The following is a 22,543-nucleotide window of genomic DNA, read 5'->3' as shown; positions in this document are numbered from 1 at the left end:
TGTGTAGTCACAACAGCATGCTACATCTCAGGCCTGCATTGGTTTCTCTGGTCCCTGTCTCTGTCACTCACTTCTGCTTTCACTCTGGTCCATGATGCTGAACTCACTATGCTCCTGGTCTAACTTGAACCCTGTCTCTGTAGGCCTCATACTCAGGTCTTGCTGAACTAGGCCATTCCTCTAGCTTGAGGGACTACTCAATTGTATCTCCACCCCCCATCAGGGAGTGCCTGGAGCAATGCTGCCTAAGGGCGAGTAAACACTCTATTAAACATCTAGCCCAAGGATTCTTCAATTTCTAGCAAACCTTGTGACCTGGAACTTATATTCACTGTTTTATGGGCATAGGTAGCAGTCTATTGAGCAGAACCTGTGGATCAACAATATCAACCTTAACAGATTAATACAGCAATATTAATATAAGCAATGTGCTTGCTTGCTACACTGCCTGGGAAAACAATCCGCAATACAGATATATGCATAATACAATAGTCAGTAAAGTTATCACATTGCTCATAGGCTATCAGTAATACACCCACCAAAAAAAATGTTCACAAGATGATGCATTGCCATATTGCTGAGGGACTGTATTGTCCATGGAGACTATCTTACATAGTATCTTATATATTCCAGTATATCGAATATTGGATAGCTATCACTATCCTGGTACCAGCTTTTTATTCTAAGAATTACCGTAACATAGCACTGCCTGGTAAAATGCGCTCATTGGACTTTGTGTTTGCAGTACGTATCGGAAAATAAGTGAGCTAAATATTGTTTGTTACAAAACAGATGTCAAATAAAATTAGACCATATGTGCAATAAAACACTTCTCTTATTTCTTTCCCCTACACTGCGTTTCAAGACAGACAGTACTTTATGGAAGAGATAGCTGAAGAAATATGTAAATATTAAGAGATCACAACATTTTTATATGCCGCTTTACTGTCTTGTTTCTGGAGAAATATCTACATGGAGGAAAACAGTTTTCAATATGATTGTAATTTGCTGCCTTATTCAAAGCCGTTCCTTCATCACGGATATTGCTTGTTGAACCTGAGCTGCCTGGTTACATGATCATATCAAGATCTCTCACAAAACTGTAGTCCGTGTATTGACCATGATTTCTATGTGGTATTCCATGTGTTTAAGGGAGGATGATGGGATCAATCCTGCTCTCATAATGGTTTTAATGTTATTTATCACCAATACTGCAAAATCTGTCATGAAATCGTGCAGTGATTATACTCGGGGGGCTCTCTAAAGTGGAATGAGGTGAGAAAGGCCCTAAAAACCTTGGAGCCCTTTGATCTAATCCAGCCTATCCCTTGCTTTCAGACATGTTTTTTTGAGATGAGAGGGGCAACAACTACAAGACCCATGGCTGTGAATACTGCAATATTATTCTCTAACTCACATTGGGTCAATATGATTGCCTTTTTTGCTTTATGTGCCTCCTGGCATAGATTTATTAAAAATCTGTGACCTTCTTTAATTGAGCCTTGTTTTCACTTTACCTGTATCTATTTAATATCAAGTTTGGAAGTAATATTTCTCCTACAATCTGATGAGATCATGACTCTGCAGATACATGTTGCGATGTTCTGCAGGACTTGGTTTAGAAACCAGAAATAGTTTCCTACTCATAATGATGAATGTTTAATTCATCCTTAAGAGAACTCGATTTATACAGTTAATTCTTTACTGGAACTTGGTCCTTTCTCACTTAAAGCACTGGCAAAGTGTGAAGAGCATCAGCACATAGACATTACTGGTTAAAGGGATTTAGCCACCAGTAAAGGGAGGCCCATATACTGTAATGCACTGGTGGAGAAAATATGAAAACAACTTAGTGGTTTCCTCAATTCCCCAGTGGGATCGATCATCCTAGACACCAGGAACAGCAAAAGAATTAGCAAATACAAGCAAAGACTGTAAACAAGATTTCTTCATCTGTGAATTAAAGGGTCAATTACTGCTCCCTACCGAACAGACTGCTTATAAGCAAGAACCCATAAAATTGCAGATTAATGATGAATGTACATTGAATATTTTTGAAAAGATATTATTTTATTCTCAAATCCCTTGTGACCCAAAAATAGCTACATATTCAGAAAGAAAACTGCTGCAAAGCCCAGATTACATAAAATGGCTATAAGTAAAGTGAATATGCATTTTAGAGTAACTCTGTAAAGTATTGTTTTTGAAAAAAAATCACTCCCAGAAATATAGCAAATATCTATCTGTAATACCATGCCTTGGTGTTCAGAATGCATAGGTCTATTCCTGTCATTGTAGAGGGCCTCTGTTAGTCATGCAAGATCAGAAGAATACAGTACTGCTTCTCCAGTATCCTCAGAGAAAGGAGCAGGGATATCATTTAGGATGGACATATACTATCCCCTGCTAACAATTGCTTTTCTCTTTTGCTTGCAGTCTGTATAAAGACCACTATCTCAAGGGTATAACTATAGGGGGTGCAACAGTAGGAGTTGCTTCCAGGTCCTTCATCCCAAGGGGGGGGGCAAAGTCCCTCACAATGTGGGTAGGGACCCAAATACAGATTTCTTCTTTTACTGAGGATACCACAGAAGCTGTACTGTACTATTCTGCATATGTATGAGTAACACAGCCTTATTAGAATATGAACAGATCTATGCATTTATAACACAAGGGCGTGATATTACAAGCAGACTTAGCAAATGAAGTTTAATGTAGACAAATGTTAGGTTATGCATTTTTTCCAAATAAATAACATGTATGATTATGTACTTAATATTGAAGTAATAAGGCAAGTGGTAAGAAGATCATAACTAAATTAGAGAGAGTGTAGAGAAGGGCAACCAAGATAATCCGAGACAAGAATGCACTGGAGCACAGAGACAGATTAACAGACTTGGTGTTATTCACTTTATAAAGGGAGATATATAATATAATAGATAATAAGAAGGGACAGTACAAAAACCTTTTATAATGATCTTTTTACTCCTAGGCCAGAGACAATGACAAGGGGACATCCTCTACACCTAGAGGAAAGAACATTTCACCAGCATCATAGACAGGGATTCTCTACTGTAAAAGCAGTGAGGCTATGGAACCCACTGCCACTAGATATGGCGATGGTGGATTCATTGTGCAAATTCAAGGGTCAAGATGGTTTTAGGCTTCTGGTGAAGACAAGTTTATTGAGGGTTTTACAGTGATTGCCAGATTTAGGGTTGGAAAGGAATTTCTTATCCTGACATGGGTCAATTGGCATCAGCCTCATGAATTTGTTTGCCTCCTGTGGATCAACACTGTTGGGTATAGATTGGACTTGATGGACCTGTGTCTTCATTCAACCTCATCTACTATGTTACTAATTGGAATCTTTATGCAACACTTTTTTCAGAACAATACTTTACAAAGTTACTTTCAAATGCATGTTCATTTTATTGTATTCCCCTCATTCCCACTCATTCCCCCCTCCCTTTCTTACTCATGCCCCCTCCCTGTTTCCCTAGCTAGCCCACCCACTACTAGCCCTTCCAACTAACTCCACACCCTTCCCCCACCTCATCATACTTACTTTTCTTCAGGACAGTACGTTCTGGGCATGGGACTTCACTTCTTCTGGGTGGCCAGCACCTCCTTGAAGTCTGCCAGCCACCCACACCTGTGCAATAGAGCCGGAGTGACGAAATGCGCTGTTGCTTAGATCTGGGGCACATGCGGTTTAATACACCGCTAGAATGCCGACAGTGCGCTTTCCCATTCTGTGCCCCCAGTGAAGAGCTATTGGTGCTGGTACAGTAGCTCTTCACTGTCAGAAGGCCGTTTTCTGACAGGAACGCCCTTCCTCACAGCAGCGTCTTTAGCGCTGTACTGTGAGAGGCTGCGTTGCTTACCACCCAACGATGATGCTGAGCAGTGAGGAACACCCCCCCCCCCAGTACTTGTCTATTGTCGAGTACATCTGACAGTGAAGAGCTACGGTACTAGCACCAATAGCTTTTCACTGGGGGTACAGAATGGGAAAGCCTATAGTGTGCTGACTTCAGCACACTGTTGTCTTTCTAGCGATATATTAAACCGCATGCGCCCAGATGGTGAAAGGTCCTCTTTAATTATTTCATACATGGTTTATCTGTTGATATACAACACTATATACAATGCAAATACTTCACTCTATGTGTCAAAATTGCTAGAACACTTATGAACTTGCCCAAAATCCAGGAGCTGCCTGATCCATGATTTTCTATGCTAGGCATTGAATGCTTGCTAAAAGGGTAGACCTAGTTATAAGCAATACATTGGATCAACTTCAAACACATTGGTGTTGCTGCCATTAGAGAAATAATACTGGGACTGTATCCCACTCATGTGACTACCAAAAAGGTTAAATATTCTGTGTAAAAATCCCACAAGCCTTTACAGTTGGGCATCACAATCTCTAGACACTAAACATGCGGCATGTAAATCAGAATGAACAGAATGCTTAAAGTATGTTGCCAGGAGCTACATTGTAAAACAAAATCTGGATATCACAGGAATGATGACATCAGCAGGAGATGCTTAGCTGCTCTCCTCCTACCATAGCAAATATATTGAGGAAACAGAGGACTTGGAGCAGATGTATCTAGTGAAATAAGGAGCATCGCAGTCCCTGGCACTCCCTGCGCTTCCATATGGGCCTGGTTTTGTAGTGGTGCAGCTGCAGCAGAGAGGATCTGAAGTGTTAGTGAAATGGCTTAGCAGCATTCTGTAATTCAGTCACAGCTTAAAGAACAAATCCAGTCACACATGAGAATTCTCCTACATAGTCACTTGTATCTTACAGTATTTATATTCTTGTCCATAAGAGGGCCATTTTATAGTAGTTTTATTTTTGTCCATAAGGGGAAGTATATTAGTACAATATTAGCTGGTACAGTATCAGGGGCAAATAGCATTATGTTTTATTGCAATGGCACCTGTCAATACGGGCGTTATACAGTACTGTGCTAAAGTAATAGGCAGGTGGGGGAAAATGCTGCAAGCTAAAAATGCTTCCAAACACAGAAGTGTCCATAGTTTTGTTGTGTCAATAAACATGTCTTATAAATGAAGTGAATGAACAAAAGACTGAAATCTAACTAAAATCAATATTTGGTGTGTCCAACCTTTGACAGAGGAGTGCTGGAAGTGATGACATGGCCCCCACAGAGCCACAACATCATCAAGTCTGTCAGGGATTACATAATGACTAGAGATGAGCGAACACTGTTCGATCGAATAGGTATTCGATCGAATATCAGGCCGTTCGAGTTATTCGTTCCCAATTGAATACCACGCAGCATACGCAGTAAAAATTTGTATCCCCTCCCACCTTCCCAGGCGCGTCCCTGGCGGAGAGTGTGGGTTGGGAGTCTCCCTGCCCAGTACCCGCCCAAACTCTCCTAAGCCCCACCTTTTCTATAATACTAGTCGGGGAGAGGGGGGAAGGGCGCTCTGAAACCCGGACCATGGACCGAAGTGGACCAAGAACAGGGAGCTGCAGGTAAGCGGACACTGGGGGGGTTGGTAGTACTAACATGCTCAGCTTGGCTATTCCTTAGTACTACTAACACGCTCAGCTGGCCTATTACACTAAGGAATAGCCGAACTGAGCATGTTAGTAGTACTAAGGAATAGCCAGCTGAGTGTGTAGGAGAGCTGGCAGATATGCAGCAGACTAACACGCACAGCTGGGCTATTCCTTAGTACTACTAACACGCTCAGATTGGCTATTACACTAAGGAATAGCCGAGCTGAGCGGGTTAGTAGTACTTAGGAATAGCCAAGCTGAGCTAGTCGTGTTAGTACAGGAGGAGTAGCTGGAGGGCTGGTTGGGTGTAGTGCAGAGCTCTTTCACCTCCGGTGTCTGGAGTAGCCGGGCTAACCGCACGGGCTCTGCTATATCTCACCATAGAAATGCATTGACCAGCGTTGATTGGCCGGTGTACGAGCATTCGGCCAATCAACACTGGCCAATGCATTCCTATGGGAAAAAGTCAGCTCGCGCATATCGCAAGCTGACAGGGATCCCGACAAGATAGAGCCCCAAAGAGCTAAGTGCGTGACATTCCCCCCTAAATAAAGGTTATCCCTAGCTAACCCTGCCTGTAGATCGGTCCCTGTCTCACATTCATATAGTTCACAGTCCCAAATTAGTCGAATGGTAAATCCACCATTCGTCTAAATTGGAGGTTATCTGTTTCCGGCCGCCAATTCCTTTTTACAATTTTTTTTTTTTTCTTTTCACTGCCTACGTTGTCGTAGTTCCTGTCCCACCTCCCCTGCGCTGTTATTGGTGCAAAAAACGCGCCAAGGAAGATGGGAGGGGAATCGAATTTTTTGTGAGTTTGCCACCTGGTGTTCGATTGGAATCGAACACCTCGAACGGCCTGATATTCGATCGAATATCAATTCGATCGAACGCCATTCGCTCATCTCTAGTCCCCAATGCTCCTGAGCCACAAGCACAGATAGTTTTAGTGCCTGATGTGCTATTTAATAACTGCTGCTCCACTGATTCTAGCACAGTTGGAATTTCTACTCTAGTCCCCACTATTCACAAGCAATCAATGATGTTAGCTTTGGGGCCTGATATACTATTTACAGTAAGTTCTGTTCTGTCAGGAGGGTGGTGTGAGGTGGAGCAGGACAGGGGTGTAATTCTGAGCCCTACAGTGGTCTGCCTCTGATTGGTGCTTTGAATAATATCCCCTGCCTGACACTGCCCAGCTGACATTACAGAGCTTACATAGTACATCAGGCATCATAACTAACTGCGCCTTCACTGGAGTATTTGACAGCTTTGCTTAATAATTAAGAGGAGAAGTTCCATGCTAGACTTTAATGGGGTCTATGTGATTTCTGCCCGAAAAAGGCGGAGAGAAAAGTTAGTTCTTGAAGTTGATTTGTTTGAAAGCAAAAACAAAAGTATAAGGATTTAAGTGACTTTGACATGGACCAAAGAAGGTAGTGCATAACAGTGCCAGCAGTGCCTTTATCAGACATGTAAGAATCAGAACTGGACTATGGAGCAATTGAAGTGGAAACTTGAAGTTCGATGAATTGGGTATTAGAGATGAACGAACAGTAAAATGTTCAAATTTCGATTCGAGTAGCCGCTCAATACTCGACTGTTCGATCGAACATCAAACCCCATTATAGTCTATCGGGAATAAATACTCATTTAGGGCGAAACCAATATTTGAAACAGGAGGGTCACCAAGTCCACTATAACACCCCAGGAAATGATGCCAACAATGTGGAATGCAACTGGGACAGCAGGGGAAGCATGCCTGGGGGCATCTAACATGCCCAAGTCCCTGTGTTACATCGGGATCCCTGTCAGCTTGCGATATGTGGGAGCTGACTTTTCCCATAGCAATGCATTGACCAGCGTTGATTGGCCAAATGCCATACAGAGTACAGCATTTGGCCAATCAATGCTGGTTCTGCTGGAGGAGGCGGAGTCTAAGATCGGTCCACAGCAGTCTCCATTCTGGTCCGAAATTAGACTCCACCTCCTCACAGATGAGCCTTCGGCAGAACCAGCATTGATTGGCCAAATGCTGTACTCTGTGTGGCATTCGGCCAATCAACGCTGGTCAATGCATTCCTATGGGAAAAGTCAGCTCCCGCATATCGCAAGCTGATAGGGATCCTGACGTAACACAGGGACTTGGGCATGTCAGATGCCCCCAGGCATGCTTCCCCTGCTGTCCCAGTTGCATTCCAGATTGTTGGCATCATTTCCTGGGGTGTTATAGTGGACTTGGTGACCCTCCTGTGTCAAATATTGGTTTCTGCCGAAGGCTCATCTGTGAAGAGGCGGAGTCTAATTTTGGACCAGAATGGAGACTGCTGTGGACCGATCTTAGACTCCGCCTCCTCCAGCAGAACCAGCGTTGATTGGCCGAATGCTGTACTCTGTATGGTATTCGGCCAATCAACGCTGCTCAATGCATTCCTATGCTGAGATGTAGCAGTGCTGGCCGTGCACTCAGCTTGGCTACACCAGAGATGCAACCGAGCTGAACGCACGGCCAGCACTGCTCTGCTACACCGCAGATGTGAACCCTGCTGCACACTCAGCTCTGCTGCATCAGAGATGTAGCAGAGCTGAGTGTGCACTGAACCCTGCTGCGCACACAGCCTGCTGCATCAGAGATGCGCTGAACCCTGCTACAAACTCAGCTCTGCTGCATCAGGAGAACTTTTCGGAGCATTTTGTAGGGAGGGGGCTTAGTTACGCCACTGCCTTCATGGTGATATATTCTTGCCCATAAGTGGGTAATATTATAATATTTCTATTCTTATTTAATCAGGGATAAAACTGGGGGATTTGCCCTCAGATTTGGAAGACCGGATTCACACTCCTTGCGGTGGAATGAGTTACTGATAGATTGATGTTATTAAACAGTAGTTTATTATAGATAACACGTTTCGGGGTTTTTTAGTACCACCCCTTCATCAGATCTTTGTTGTTCTGCCTTCAGTTTTTTCTTACTCGTATCTTCTATTCTTATTGAATGTAATTATATATATTTGTGCACAAAGAGCAGTATTGTAGTAGTAATCATAATAATGCCCATGGGGACAGTATTAGAATATGTATTTTAATCCATATGGAACAGTATTATATTAGATGCTTTGAGGACAGCAATGGTAGTAAGGTAATAATAACCGAGTTTATAACTTTAAGTACAAATTTATACCCTTACAAAATTCCACCATGTTCAGAAGGGGAAATTGTGAGTCCATTATATATGTTATCTCTTTAAGTGGCACCTTCATATATAGTGTGTGTGTATATATGAAAAGGGTACTCTGAGGCTGAAGGCAGATGACAGGACCCTAAAACATTTATCTACCCTGGGCCTAGTTTTATAATGAACCTGCCTTAATGTTGGTTTTGTTTTGTTTTTTTTGTTTTTATTACGGATCAGTATAAAATATCCATTTAAAAAGCTAAAGGGAAACTCTGCAAGCTAAATAAAACCAGAACCACGTAATATTTTGTGCAGGAGACGTTTATAGGTCAGTGCTCAAGTAAGATTAAAGTACTTGCTGCCTACAGCGGAATTGACTGTAATGATTAGAAGCCGCTTTATCTGAAATGCTACCAATGTTTGTGTGGTTAAGAAAGAACATGGCATGACTCCCGTTGTTACAAAACAATATATTTCTCCAGAATGTTAATCAGACAGATGGTTTTGTAGTGAAGTGTGTGAAAAATTAATCAAAGTAATGTTTTTAACCAATAGAACAATCCCATGCTTTATTATATTCTCAATGACATCTGCAGCATATGTGGAATAGCAAAACATTTCTTCTTCATAAGAATCAGGAGCAGCTTGGCATTTCAGCCATTCTTGAAGACATACATACAGCGCCAGCAGCCATTTTGTAGAGTCCACATGTTGACATGGACAACATCACATTTTATTTTATTTGTATGCTTTCTTTTACCTCAGTTTACCCTAGAAATGTAAGTGGATGCGCCAAATACTAGGGAAAAGTCAACTTGATGTCAAGGGTAAAAGCCCTATGTATTAACTTATATGTGTTTCCTGGGCTAGAAATATTACTGATCCATCCTAAGAATAAGTTATTAAAGGGATCCTATCTTTCAAACAAATTTTTTTCTAACTAACACGTCGGAATAGCCTTAAGAAAGGCTATTCTTCTCCTACCTTTTGTTGTCTTCTCTGCGCCGCCGTTCACTTGAAATTCCGTTTTTTCACGGTATGTAAGTGAGATCTTTTGCAGCACTGGGGACAGGCCCCAGCGCTCAAACAGAACAGAGGGCGGCCCCAATGCTGCGAGAGAACTCTCCAGCGTCATCTCCATCTTCGTCTGGAACGAGGTCTTCACCGTGTCTTCTTCCGGCGGCGTCTTCTTACTTCTAGGCCTAGGGCAAGCCAACTGCACATGCCCGCTGGCCACGAGACAATGGCCGCCTCCAATACTGTGTAAGCATCCATTTTTATTGTTGCCGCGAGTATGCACAGTCGGCTTGCTCTAGGCCCGAGGCCTAGAAGTAAGAAGACGTCGCCGGAAGAAGACGCGATGAAGACCTCATTCAAGATGAAGATGTAGGCGGTACTGGAGAGTTCTCTCACAGCATTGGGCCTGCCCCCAGTGCTGTAAAATAACTCATTTACATACCGAGAAAAAATGGAATTTCAAGCAAACGGCGGCGTAGAGAATACACCAAAAGGTAGGAGACGAATAGCCTTTCTTAAGGCTATTCTGACGTGTTTTGAAAAAAATTTGTTTGAAAGATAGGATCCCTTTAATATCAGGTCGTGGAGGTCTAACACCAGGAACCCCATCGATCAGCTGTTCTCAACAGTTGATACATGGAAAAGTAAGCTGTCAGCTCTATTGTTTGTCTAGTAGTTGAACTGAGTCGCTGTACCTTAGCCACCATTCACATGATATTAGGAACTTATCTGCAGTAACCTAGTTTGACTACTACAGAGAGAATGGAGCTGTCTTTGTAGATCAACTGCTGAGAAAACGGTGATAGAGGTCCTGGGTGTCATACCCCCACCAATCTGATATTGATAGCCTATCCTTAGGATAGATCAGGAAAGTTTTTAGCCTGGAAAAAATCTTAATATTTAGATTTTTTTTCCTGTTTGCCCACTGGAGAGTAACATCTCCCATGGAGAATTGTATCCATATTATTTGGCCCAGTAGTGGACTGGTAACCATTTATGTGGCTTTTCTCCATGACGTTCACTCTTCTGTTCTTCAAGTTTCTAAATAGTATGTTTATTCTATTATCATTATTCTTTCCATCTATCTTTTTCATCTTCCATTATTTTAAGACACTGTCTAGTGTTTTAAGCATAATTTTAGCTTACAATAAGATGAGACTACAGTCATGTATGCCAAAGACTGCTACTGTGCTGATGAGTTAAAGGGGTTGTCTGGGATTTGTTAATGAATGATCATTGGATAGGATATCAATTGAAGATCAGTGTGTGTGTGTGTGTGGGGGGGGGGGTGTCAACATCCAGGACGCCACATATCAGATGAGTGATTTCACATTAATAAGTCACATGGCCTGATATACCTAAGTTTCCTTCAAGTCAATGGGCTGAGCTGAAACACCAATTATGATCTTTGCACAAATGTGCTTGGTATCAGCCTTTCCAAAAAGCAGATCAGCCAGGAGCTTGAGTGTCAGACCACTGCTCATCTTTAATAGATGACCTATCTTAAGGATACCTAAGTTATCAATTAAGTCCCAGAAAACCCCTTTAATGCCTGATGCTAATGCCTAACTATACAGACAAAGTTTATTTGTCCATGTGTTTGGCAGTCTTCCTGCCATTGCCTTCATTGGATATACCACTTGAGTTCCGCTATATGAAGTCAGTGTTTGCTTTCCTACATTGAACTGACGCTAGGTTCACACCTGCGTTCAGGGTCTCCGTGCTATGGTTTCTGTCTTCTGCATGCCAGAAGACGGAAACCATAGACCGGGTCCGGCCGTGAGCGGCGGTGAGCGTTTTAGGCTCTCCGCCGCGAAACCGTTTTTTTTAATCCGGACACAGAGTACTGCATGTCCGACTCTGTGTCTGGATTATAAAACCCGGTTTCGCGGTGGAGAGCCTAGAAAGCTCACTGCCGCTCACGGCCGGACATCTTTCTCACCCATTCAAATGAATGGGTGAGAGAGACTCCTTCAGGTTTCCGTCTCCTGCCTCTGTTTTATGCAGGAAACGGAAACCTGAAGTACGGAGAGCACAACGCAGATGTGAACGAGCCCTGAGCTATTCTGTTGGCCACTACTTCTATATTAAAATCTGCTATTCCAAATGGACTCTGTTCAGGTATACTAGCCACTTCTGTCCTGCTACACCCAGTTAGCCTCTGTGTCTCTGCTACTCCTAGGTAGCCATCTTGACTTTGCTACAATGCTGAATATGTTGAGGTATACAAGACAGTATATGCCGATGTTTAGGAAGGCTGTCGGGAAGAGATATGGTTTCATTGGAACTCCTATTGCAGCAGGATATCTCTTTAAGTAATAATATAGATGCTGTGGACAATCTAGTGACTCGCAAAAAACCTGGGAGATTTATGAAGACTGGTATTTTCAGTAAAATTGTCAGGGTATCGTAAAAAAAAAAAAAAAAAGAAAAGGTCACAAATCTTTGTGCAAAAACCTGACTTGGGCATAAAATTTCATGAATTGCATGACAGAAAACTGACTTATATGGAGTAATAAACCTCCACCTTAATTAAAGAGGCTGTCCAGGCTACACAATATTTTCTAATTAGGCCGGGGGAGGTGAAAAGAACAAAACAGAAACAATACATACTCACCTCTCCCTGATGCTTCGGTGTCCTCCCAGGGTGCTCTGGTCTTGTAGCTCGGCTGCTTTCTAGCGCTTCAGTTTCTCACTGGCTGTGAAGTGCCGGCTTCCTTCAGCTGAGATTGTTGAGTGGTCTCAGCAGTTACATGTTTGCTGAGGCCAATAAGCGGTGTCATTGGCCTCCGGAAGGGAGCCGTGGACCTCACAGTTAGGGATGTCCCTGGTTCCCTTTTTGAGGCCGCTGATTGACCTCAATGGTCACGTGACTACTGAATCCAATCAGCAGCCTTAGGAAGGGAGCCATGGATGTGACCAATAGTGATGTCTCAGGTTCCCTTCTTTAGGCCAGTGATTGACCTCAGCTGAACCTTATTTGTCCATGTTGTGTTTCATATTGAAGTTCCAACACCACTGACATCCTGTAGGCAGGCATGGATCTCTCTTTTTGAACAACAAAAGCTGATATGTTATGTTAATCCTGTACAACCCCTTTAAAAGTAAAATTTCTATGAGAGCAAGTCAAAAAATATCAACATAGCTTCCCCAAAAGGAAAAGAACAGCTAAATTTACTGATATATTACATGTGAGATTATCAATTTGCACCAATTATCAATTTTGTGACCGCAAAATTCCGTGCGCAAAATGATGCATGTTATACGCCCGTAACGACACATTGAAATGAATGTGATCTGTTTTGAGCGCTCACATTCTGATACGTGTATATGTGCCAGAATGCGCGAACGTTAACTCTGTGTGAACTAGCCCTAATAGCGGGTCGCCCCTCCGCGAGTCCTTATAACTACAGCAAGACGATGAGGCATGGACTACACAAGGTGTTTGAAGAGTTCTGGAGGGATATTGATCCACACAGTCTGTACTGCAGCCCACAATTGGTCCTGTGTAGTTGGCACTGTGTCCATGAAGCAGGCACTGGTATCCACAGCATCCCATAATTGCTCTATGGGCTTGAGATCAGTCGAGCGGGCAGGCCAATTGAGGCCACCAACAAGTGATGACATGTTGCAATGTCCTGTTGGTACACAGCATCCCCATCAGGGAACTCCAACATCAGAAAAGGGTGCAGATGGTCTGCCATAAGTTGCACATCATATCGAGCACCGGTCATTGATCACTGCACCCAGACAATGAGGCCCAATTGCAACCATGTGAACACGGCGCAGACCATGACGAAGCCACCTTCCACCTGGATACGTCCCTGTTGGCATGAAGGATCCATGGCTTCATGGGGCATACGCCACACGCTCTGTACGCACTATCAGCACCGTACAACCTACACTGTGATTCATCAGACCATGCCACATGCTGCCACTGTTCCATGGTCCAATGACAATGGTCGTGGGCCCGTGCCAGTCTTCGAGCTCTGTGTTGCAGTGTCAGCAAAGGGACACGGGTCGGGCATCGACTGTTGAAGTCTATACAGTGCAGTTCTCTGCTTACAGTCCTGGTGTAAATGGGGTCCTGGTGCCTTACATTCAAATCGGTGGCGATTTGACCCACAGTAGAGAGCCCCATACAACTCTGCGGAGGTGACATGACGTCCGTTCGAACACTCGTGGTCGACCGGTGAGCCAGTTTACGCGGCTGCCAACATTGTCTCTGCGATATTGGAGGTACACTCGAGACACTGTTGACCTCGGAAACCCAAATTCCTGAGTGATCTCCAAAATGCTATGCCCCATGCGTCTTGCACCGATTATCATCCCACGTTCAAAGTCACTTAACTCTTGAAGTGCTGACAAGTTCACGAGACTTTTGAAAAGTTTTGAAAAATTCACGAGACACCTGTCTTCATTAGACATTGCGTCACGCTATTTGAGCGTCATCTCCGACACAACCGGCACTGGGACATGCCTTGCTATGACTTTTGGCCACTGAGTGTAGTAGTCACAGGTATGTACACGTTTTCTGCCACACAACTAGATTATAATTCAGCCTCACTGACTGCTTATTTATGGCCTATTTCTTATTGAGGAACATAGTTACACTGTCTTCACAGCGACAGAGATTGTACTAGTTCTAACTGCTCATGTAATACTGTCCTGAGTCATCATGAGTAGAGATGAGCGAGTACTGTTCGGATCAGCCGATCCGAACAGCACGCTCGCATAGAAATGAATGGACGTAGCCGGCATGCAGGGGGTTAAGTGGCCGGCCGCCGTCAAAGCGGAAGTACCAGGTGCATCCATTCATTTCTATGGAGCGTGCTGTTCGGATCGGCTGATCCGAACAGTACTCGCTCATCTCTAATCATGAGATTAATAGCTAAGCAGAAAGCAAGAGAATTCAGATTGTAAACTAAAAATCAAGATGGTGACTGATCAGAAGCAGATAGGAGGCTAAACTGCAGGGAAGTTCAGAATATATACAACAGTCCATAGTGTGATAGGTAGAGGGTGTAGTGATGCAAAGTTGTGTTTTCCCTGGCGGTCCTCTTTTATCCAGTCTTACATCATGTTTCAAAACTTTCAGAGCCTAAACCTGAATGCCAGCTAAGGGTATACTAAGTATACATTGCTCCCTAAATAATCTCAAGCGTTACAGATACCATGCATTGTTCCCTAAATAGTTTCCACCTACCATCAACCACTAAAATGTATAGTTTCCACCCAAATTTCCATTTTCTAAAAAATTGTTCAAATATCTAATATTCTGAATATGCTACTTTTTATGTCTCATTTTTAAAGCATACAATTTGAAAGAACTTTGCTAAGCAAGGAAAAAGTTGCCCGCCAACCTCAAAATACTTTAAGAATTTTTTTCTTTGAAGTTGCACTTGTAAACTTTTTCCCATTTCCTTGTAGCCCACATGGATTGCTCGGCGTCATCGTGATTCTGTTCCTTCACACTGAGTTTTATTAGATTTCTGCTGTTGATATTAAGAAATCCATAATTAAGTTCATGCGTACAATTGTCAAGTAATGTGTAGTGGTGGCACAAAATATCGCTTCTTCATTTACTTAATTAGGGAGAGTAAATGTCAGCTTTGTAAAATGAGGCTCTATACCATGGTAAATGATTACACCATTGTCATGGAACCTGTTGTACATTGTCATCCGCAGTGATACAAATGTTACAACTATATAGCAAATTAAAGACATGGCAATACTCATAACAATTATTTGTATTTATTATATTTCCTTTAATAACGAAATTGGCTGCAAATGAAGCTAAACTTGTTTGTTGGATCTTGTTTTTTTTTTCCTGGGATAATTAAAGAATATTAAGCCAGATATGTCTCATCTATTTTAGGTAACAAAAACATATTAATATAGACAATGTAAAACAACAGAGATTGCCACCGGGGTTCTCAAGCAATATAATGTCAGACATTAATGTGCTACATTGGAGGCAGAAGCCCTTTGTTTTCTTTTATTGTAGCTGATATAATAAAGGATGTATTAGAGGGAAAAAATTATTGATATGTTTACTTTTAGTTGTGTGGTTCTGCAAAGTTTATGGGTTAACCCATTCCCTGTACCATATGTCGCTAAGACTGCATAGGATTCTACTCAATAAACTCAGTTATACCAGTAAGTGGTGAAATAATAGGAAGGTTGTGCTTAAATGCGGAAAACAATCTGAACAAGCTGAGCTATGTTCACACATTTAAGAACTGCCTACGGCAAATCCAATGTGCAGTTTTCAAAAACTAGAGCCAAAAATCTGAGGCTGAAACTTGGATTTCCACTGCAGTTCAGCAGAAACCCATGTTTCCACCTTGCTTTTCTCCTGCAGGTTCAGACTTAGATTTCTGTCATCAGAATTTCACAAAATGTTATCTCTGAGCACTTTATAAGAACAAGTCCATGTCCCCTTGTGAGGCGACCTCACAGCCAGTTTGCTATTTATTTCTATGGAAACACAAGCACAAGTACAGCCAAGTCTTGGCATAAGAATTGACTTGGGGCCTTTCCATTTTAAAAATGTCCATTGGTCAAACCCCTTCTTGTAACCATACAGAATCTTCTCTGATATTGGACATTCAAAGAGAAGACTCTGCTCTTTATAAGAAATGCATGGTGTATGGAGACCATTCCAAAAATCATGTATGTGTTGTTTAGAAACCTGACAGCCCAAATTCTGTTCCTGACTATTAGAGATGAGCGAATATGCTCAATCGAATACCTCAGCCGCATAGCTTCTGGCGGAAGGGAAGGTGGGAGGGGCAGGAAAAATTCGAAGTCCCGGAAGTGTTTTTGCACCGGTCGAGGTATTCGATCGAGCATATTCGCTCATCTCTACTGACTATCAATAGGATCCCAATCCACCCAATTGACTATGTGGGTTCTCTTGTCAGCAGAGTCACAGTGGTCCCTACATCTATGACCACCACCGCTTGACATTGTCATCAAATGCGCTTCTGGGATCTGCCCATATGAAGCCTAGTCCAACAGCAATCCCTGTCCATCCACATTCTTTTTTGGACAAAGACAGGGGGTAAAGAAGGTGTAATACTGTGAGGCACTCTATAAATGACTTCCCTCAATTCTTCAACTCAATGCATAAAAAATAAAATGCGTTGTATTAATGAAGCTCCCGATACATCTACAAAAAATAAATTATATTTCGTTTTATCCTATGACGCTGCGTGGTTAAATTTCAATCCATATTTTCTTTTTTTCTTTGCGTTTCCTGTTCATTTGTTTAAAAAAAAAAAAAAAAAGCAACAAGATTTCTGCTCGAGAGACAGATGAATAATCAGGTTTCAGTCAAGGAACATAACAAAATGGTAATGTCTTGGTCTCAGTCATAAAGGATAAAGAATTTAAAACTGCCATATATTTTTTTTCCCTGCAAGCATTATTTTCTTCATGCCTGGAGTACAGCAATCACACAGTGATGATGTGAGCCATACCAGCTTATTCATTACCTTTTTTTTTTTTCTCTCCACACTCTAAACCATTTATCATAAACAATTCATAAACCAGGGTTGTATGGTGATAAGAAAATTAATGTTAGAAATTAGACCTCACTGAACAATTTGCATCGAATGTAATCTTTCAGTCCACGTTGACCTAAACCTTAATTTTTTTTTAATTTTATTTTATTTATTTTTTTTTTTTCATTTTAATTGTTGGGAAAAAATACATAAAAATGAGTATGTAAGGTTGAAAAAATATTTTTTTTTAAAAAAAGGTGAAAAAAAATCATAAAATATGACAATTTCATAAAATATTATGATATATATTAAAATATTTACATATATTAAAATGTCCCTTTGTCCAATTGTCTCTACTACTATTGCTACAAAACACTGTATTTATTATTTTTGCAATTTATAATTTTGTTTTTTCCATATCATGTGATAATTTTAGTTTATTTTGATTTTATATTTTAATTTTATAATACATATATATATATATATATATATATATATATATATATATATATATATATATATTTGTATCTTCGCAGCAGATTGGTTCAGCCACCTCTGGGTTACAGGCTTTGTCAGTTCACAGTTAATTAGCCATGCATAGCACGTCGAGCAGTTACTAGCAGACAATATTACATCTCATGATACAATTGGATATGACATTTGGGTAAATACACAACTTGTTATTATTCGACAATATTTGGTGCAGTGTCAAAACCGTTAATAGCTGAAAGAGTTAACAGAAGTAAGACGTTGGCTTGCATGCATGCCATTTGTATTATTTTATTGATTATTGTTTTTTGGGGGATTTATTTGCATTAATTAGAATTGTAGCATGGAGGATAGATGGGAAAGGGGGATGTGCATTTGTGATTTTTGCAGGTGACAGGTATTGTTAAGTGGTAATGTGCATACATACTTATCATATATTAATGTGTGCAGGTTATACAGTATGTAGATGCAGCTGCTCATTGGCGCCTCATCTTTTCCCCCCTCTTTTTGTGATCACTGATGACAATAGGCAGGCAATTATTTAGCCTGTGTGTCTCTTTCTCATAACATTATTTTAGCATGGCTGAGTAATTATGTATAGCTTACTCCTGACTCACCCCTTTCTCTTAAATAGCTTGGTATTTTATTTGTGGTTTTGATTTAGGGTTATTAAAATGGTCTCTGAATAACAGAAAACATGCAGCATTTCCTGCTCCTTGCACTGATCTGATTTCAAACCATCCATACAATAAAAGCACGCAGCCAATTCCCATTAATAGCCGGCGTGCATGCAGAATTGATTTTAGGTACTGTATTACAGCTGCCTGTATCAAGACAACAATGCACAGATTGTTAATTATTTGGAGATATAAAGGGTCGTAGAGCCACATAACATGACTGCTGCACCAAATATTCTCCAGGCTTAATGTTATGTACCCCGAATTGCACAATACCAAGGTTATAATGACAATGGTTTTTCCTAGAGTTCCTTGGATGTTTCTGCCCAAACCCAGTCTGCAGTCTGTGAGCTCTATACAATACTGGGATGGTAAAGGACCCTTACCATGATAGGTGACTATATTGCTTTATCTCCAGACTGTCTTTGAGTCAAGAAATCTGACCGAAATATAGACTATATTCCCCCATGTGTAGGAGGCCTAATGGGGTAATCTCTTTTGTTCATCCATTTCCCCTCCAGTAATATACACCCATTGTTACCTAATGGATTCCCTCTTTGGCTCATCAAAGGGGGTCCAGAGCAGACCCCTTCATCCCTCCATCATTTCCTTTAAAGGATTTGTCTAATTTCAGCAAATACATGTTATTGCTTGTATACATATATTTAGATATATGTTAATCAATTTTCCACTAAACTTTCTATATTCATTCCACACCTTTTCTAGGTCATTCTTTGTTTACTTTAGTGGATAAAAATGGTCATGTGATGGATCTAGAGAAGAATTTTATTTTACCATGGTGGGGGAGGGGTCAATTTCTTGAACAAAAAATTGTACAAAGGTGGAAGATATTTAGAAAACATTATTCGCCAAGATTTTTTCTTATTGAGCACCGATAAGTAGAGATGAGTTAGTAGTATTCGATCGAGTAGGTATTCGATCGAATACTACGGTATTCGAAATACTCGTACTCGAATGGAATGCTATACAGTCGGCCAATCAACGCTGGCTCTTCTCCTACCTTTAGAAGTCTTCTCTGTGCAGCATCCCCGCGGCGTCTTCCGGCTCTGAATTCACTCTGCGAGGCATCGGGCCTGGGCAGAGCCGACTGCGCATACCCGCTTGTAGAACACAAGTGAATAACGGGCAAACACTGATTTATTGGGTGATCGGCATCACCGTTAGGATGATTATTGGGAATGGATGATGAGAATAGTCTGTTGTTGGCTTACTAATGCTTTAACCAGCAGAATCACAATAAAGCTGTAGGATCAGTCAGCAGTAGTTGCCCTACTTGTTAATGTTTTCCGGATACTCATTTATTCTACTTTGACTAAGACTAAAAACAAACTGAAAAGTAACTGAAAATAGCAAAAAACCACAAAAAAACAATGGAGATATATTTTCATGATGCTACATTTCAGATTTTACATGTGCTGATGAAAGTGGATCTCCAATTTGATGTTGAATTGATCATGTTAGGGTGTGCTACCTGAGGTAGAGCGGCCATATGCACTCAGTGATAAATAAATACACATAAGTAGTTGTTGTTGAAATGAAATGAAATTTTTATGTTAATATAATCCTACTATATGTAAGTGATTATAATATTGTAGTGGAAGGATAAGTTCAATGGCGAAAACTGTACAATTGAAAGGTACCTTGTCAGGCTGCCTCTCTCCTGGATACAAGATGAGATACGATTGGGCCACAGATGTGGCAGCTGGGCCTGTAGATCCTCCATAGGTTGCCTAAGTAGGTCCAATAAACACCCAATTGATGATATATCTGGTGACTGGGCAGGCCAAGGAAGTGTTACAATAGAATGATACATTCCTAGAAAACCCTTGGTGTGCAAGCATTATCCTACTAAGAAATGCCATTTGGAAGCTTTGCCATAAGAAGCAACACATGTGGCCACAGGATGTCATGCATATATCACTGAGCTGTTAGCGTCCCTTGTATCAGTACTAGGGGTGACTGACTTTTATGCAGTGACTGCCAAGATCATAACATCAGCACTTGAGGCAGTGTGTTGCTCTACAGGAAAAGCATGATTGAAGCTTTCACCACTATCAAACAGTTGTGAAATACCAAAGAGAACCTGGATGTATCCCTAAAGAGAATATGGTTCTATTCTGTAGCAGCACAGGTTTCTCGTTCATGACTCCACTGGCTGTCAATGGCAGAGCACATAATGTGCACCGTGACACACCATTTTTTTCTGCTAACCACCTGGAATTAGACAGGGGTGTGTAATGAAGGTACCACTTGGGTCTGGAAGGTAGACAAGAAAACTGTTGGAACTAGTTGTGTCTGTTGATGGATCAAACATACTGGTCTGGGTCACCTGGAGACAGTTCACTATATGTGCATGAGCTCACCTAACCATGGCTCCCAACACCTTATAACATATTGGTCAGAATGTTATAGATAGTGGGCAATTCTTCAAAATAACCATCCTATTTCTCTCAGTCCAATGGTCTGCCTACTCTCAAACTCTGACAACTGGGAAAAATGTCTTGAGAGTGTTGTAGAAGCATGTCTAGTCAGCGATCTCTCACAAAGAAGTACACTACCCAAAACAAGCCTCTGAAAGCCTTTTTGTAGGGCAGCCGGGTAAGTCATTTTTTACCCCCTTGTGTCACAACCCAGTGTTTTATCAGACCATCACATCTATAATCATTTACATATCTTCCTGAGACATAACTACATTCCAAGTTTTATAGCAATCCGACAATCCTATCTGGGTGCATTATTTTTTTTTGTCAGTAAGTATAAGTACGTGTTTTTATAAGCAACATATGAGAAGATGTGTAATATCATTGCCAAAGATTGCGGTTTATACATTTATATAAAATAAAAGTCTCAAGGGGATCAGTCACAGCTTCACCTAGACGAAAAAAAAAATATTGTATGAAAAACTGCAGAAGAAAGTAAAGACAAGCTTCACTGTATGGCGGTTTGAATTCTAATACTTTTTTAATTATTAGTCATAAATTGTTTCCAATTTTCTGTGAAAATTAGACTTGGTAATTCATCATTTCTTGTTTATAGAGTAGAATTTGCTGATGAAAACAATGTGCTAAACTTATTGATTCATGACAATTGTTTAATTATTTATCATGGCAGAATTTTATTAGCATTTTTAATATTGCAGATGTGTACAAAGGCTAAGAAGTTATGTGCAGCTTTTGTTTAGTGAAATGAGCTGGAGATGACTGGTGTGTCAGGACAGAAATTTTATGTCTACCAATAAAGTTATTGATATTGAATTCCCTTGTCGGTTATATCGATTTATGATAAAGCAGAAGATGATACAGACCCCTGTAATATATGTTACATCTCCCAGAAATATTTCTGATTCCAACCTAAGCAGAACGAGTTGGCTTTCAGATGAGACCTGAAGGAAACTCTTATATTTACCATCTTGTTGACTTCGGTGAAGCAGAGTGCAATTTTTCTTACGAAACTACTTCAATGGTTTGCAATCTTTCACCAATTTGTTGCTCAAACATTTGCCTATGGGTTGAGACCAAAAAGTTGCCTCTTATAACTTCATACCGGATTCTCATCTCAGTTTATCTGTTGCCATAGACTCCACCTATACAAAGCAAAGTGACAACGCAGTGCATTGGTTAAGCTCAGGGTTTGTATCTGCTCCTTAACATCTAATTTCCCATAGATATACATGTCATTTTCACTTTGACATGACTGTGGCCATGTTTGCCTTAGAGATCTAGAAATTGGTTAGATAGAGTCATAGGAGCCATGACCGTGCCATACATTTAGATTTTAAACCACTGGTGCGTACCATACTTAACTGACCCAAAATTAGTCAATGGTCTGGACCCCTTGAAACAAAACAAATCTTCAGAGATTTGCTGAACTCTAGTAGGGACACTGTGTGTGGCCATCTATGGTCAGCCACCTAAGGTTGCTAACTCAAGAGGTTGATCTTCATTGCTCCTACAACCACTTCAACTTCTCCATGAGTTGTACAACACAAAAGCGAAAACAGAAAGCAAACCTGTTTAAGCCAATGCAAAGGTAGCATATTAAATCTATACTGATCCACATAAATTAAAGTGGAAAAATGCCTTTACCCTCACGCTAGGTTCACACCTACATT

The sequence above is a fragment of the Leptodactylus fuscus genome, chromosome 7 (assembly GCF_031893055.1).
Source record: "Leptodactylus fuscus isolate aLepFus1 chromosome 7, aLepFus1.hap2, whole genome shotgun sequence".
In the NCBI taxonomy this organism is placed as follows: Eukaryota; Metazoa; Chordata; class Amphibia; order Anura; family Leptodactylidae; genus Leptodactylus; species Leptodactylus fuscus.
The sequence above is the reverse complement of the archived record's forward strand: the minus strand, read 5'-3'. Positions refer to the sequence as shown.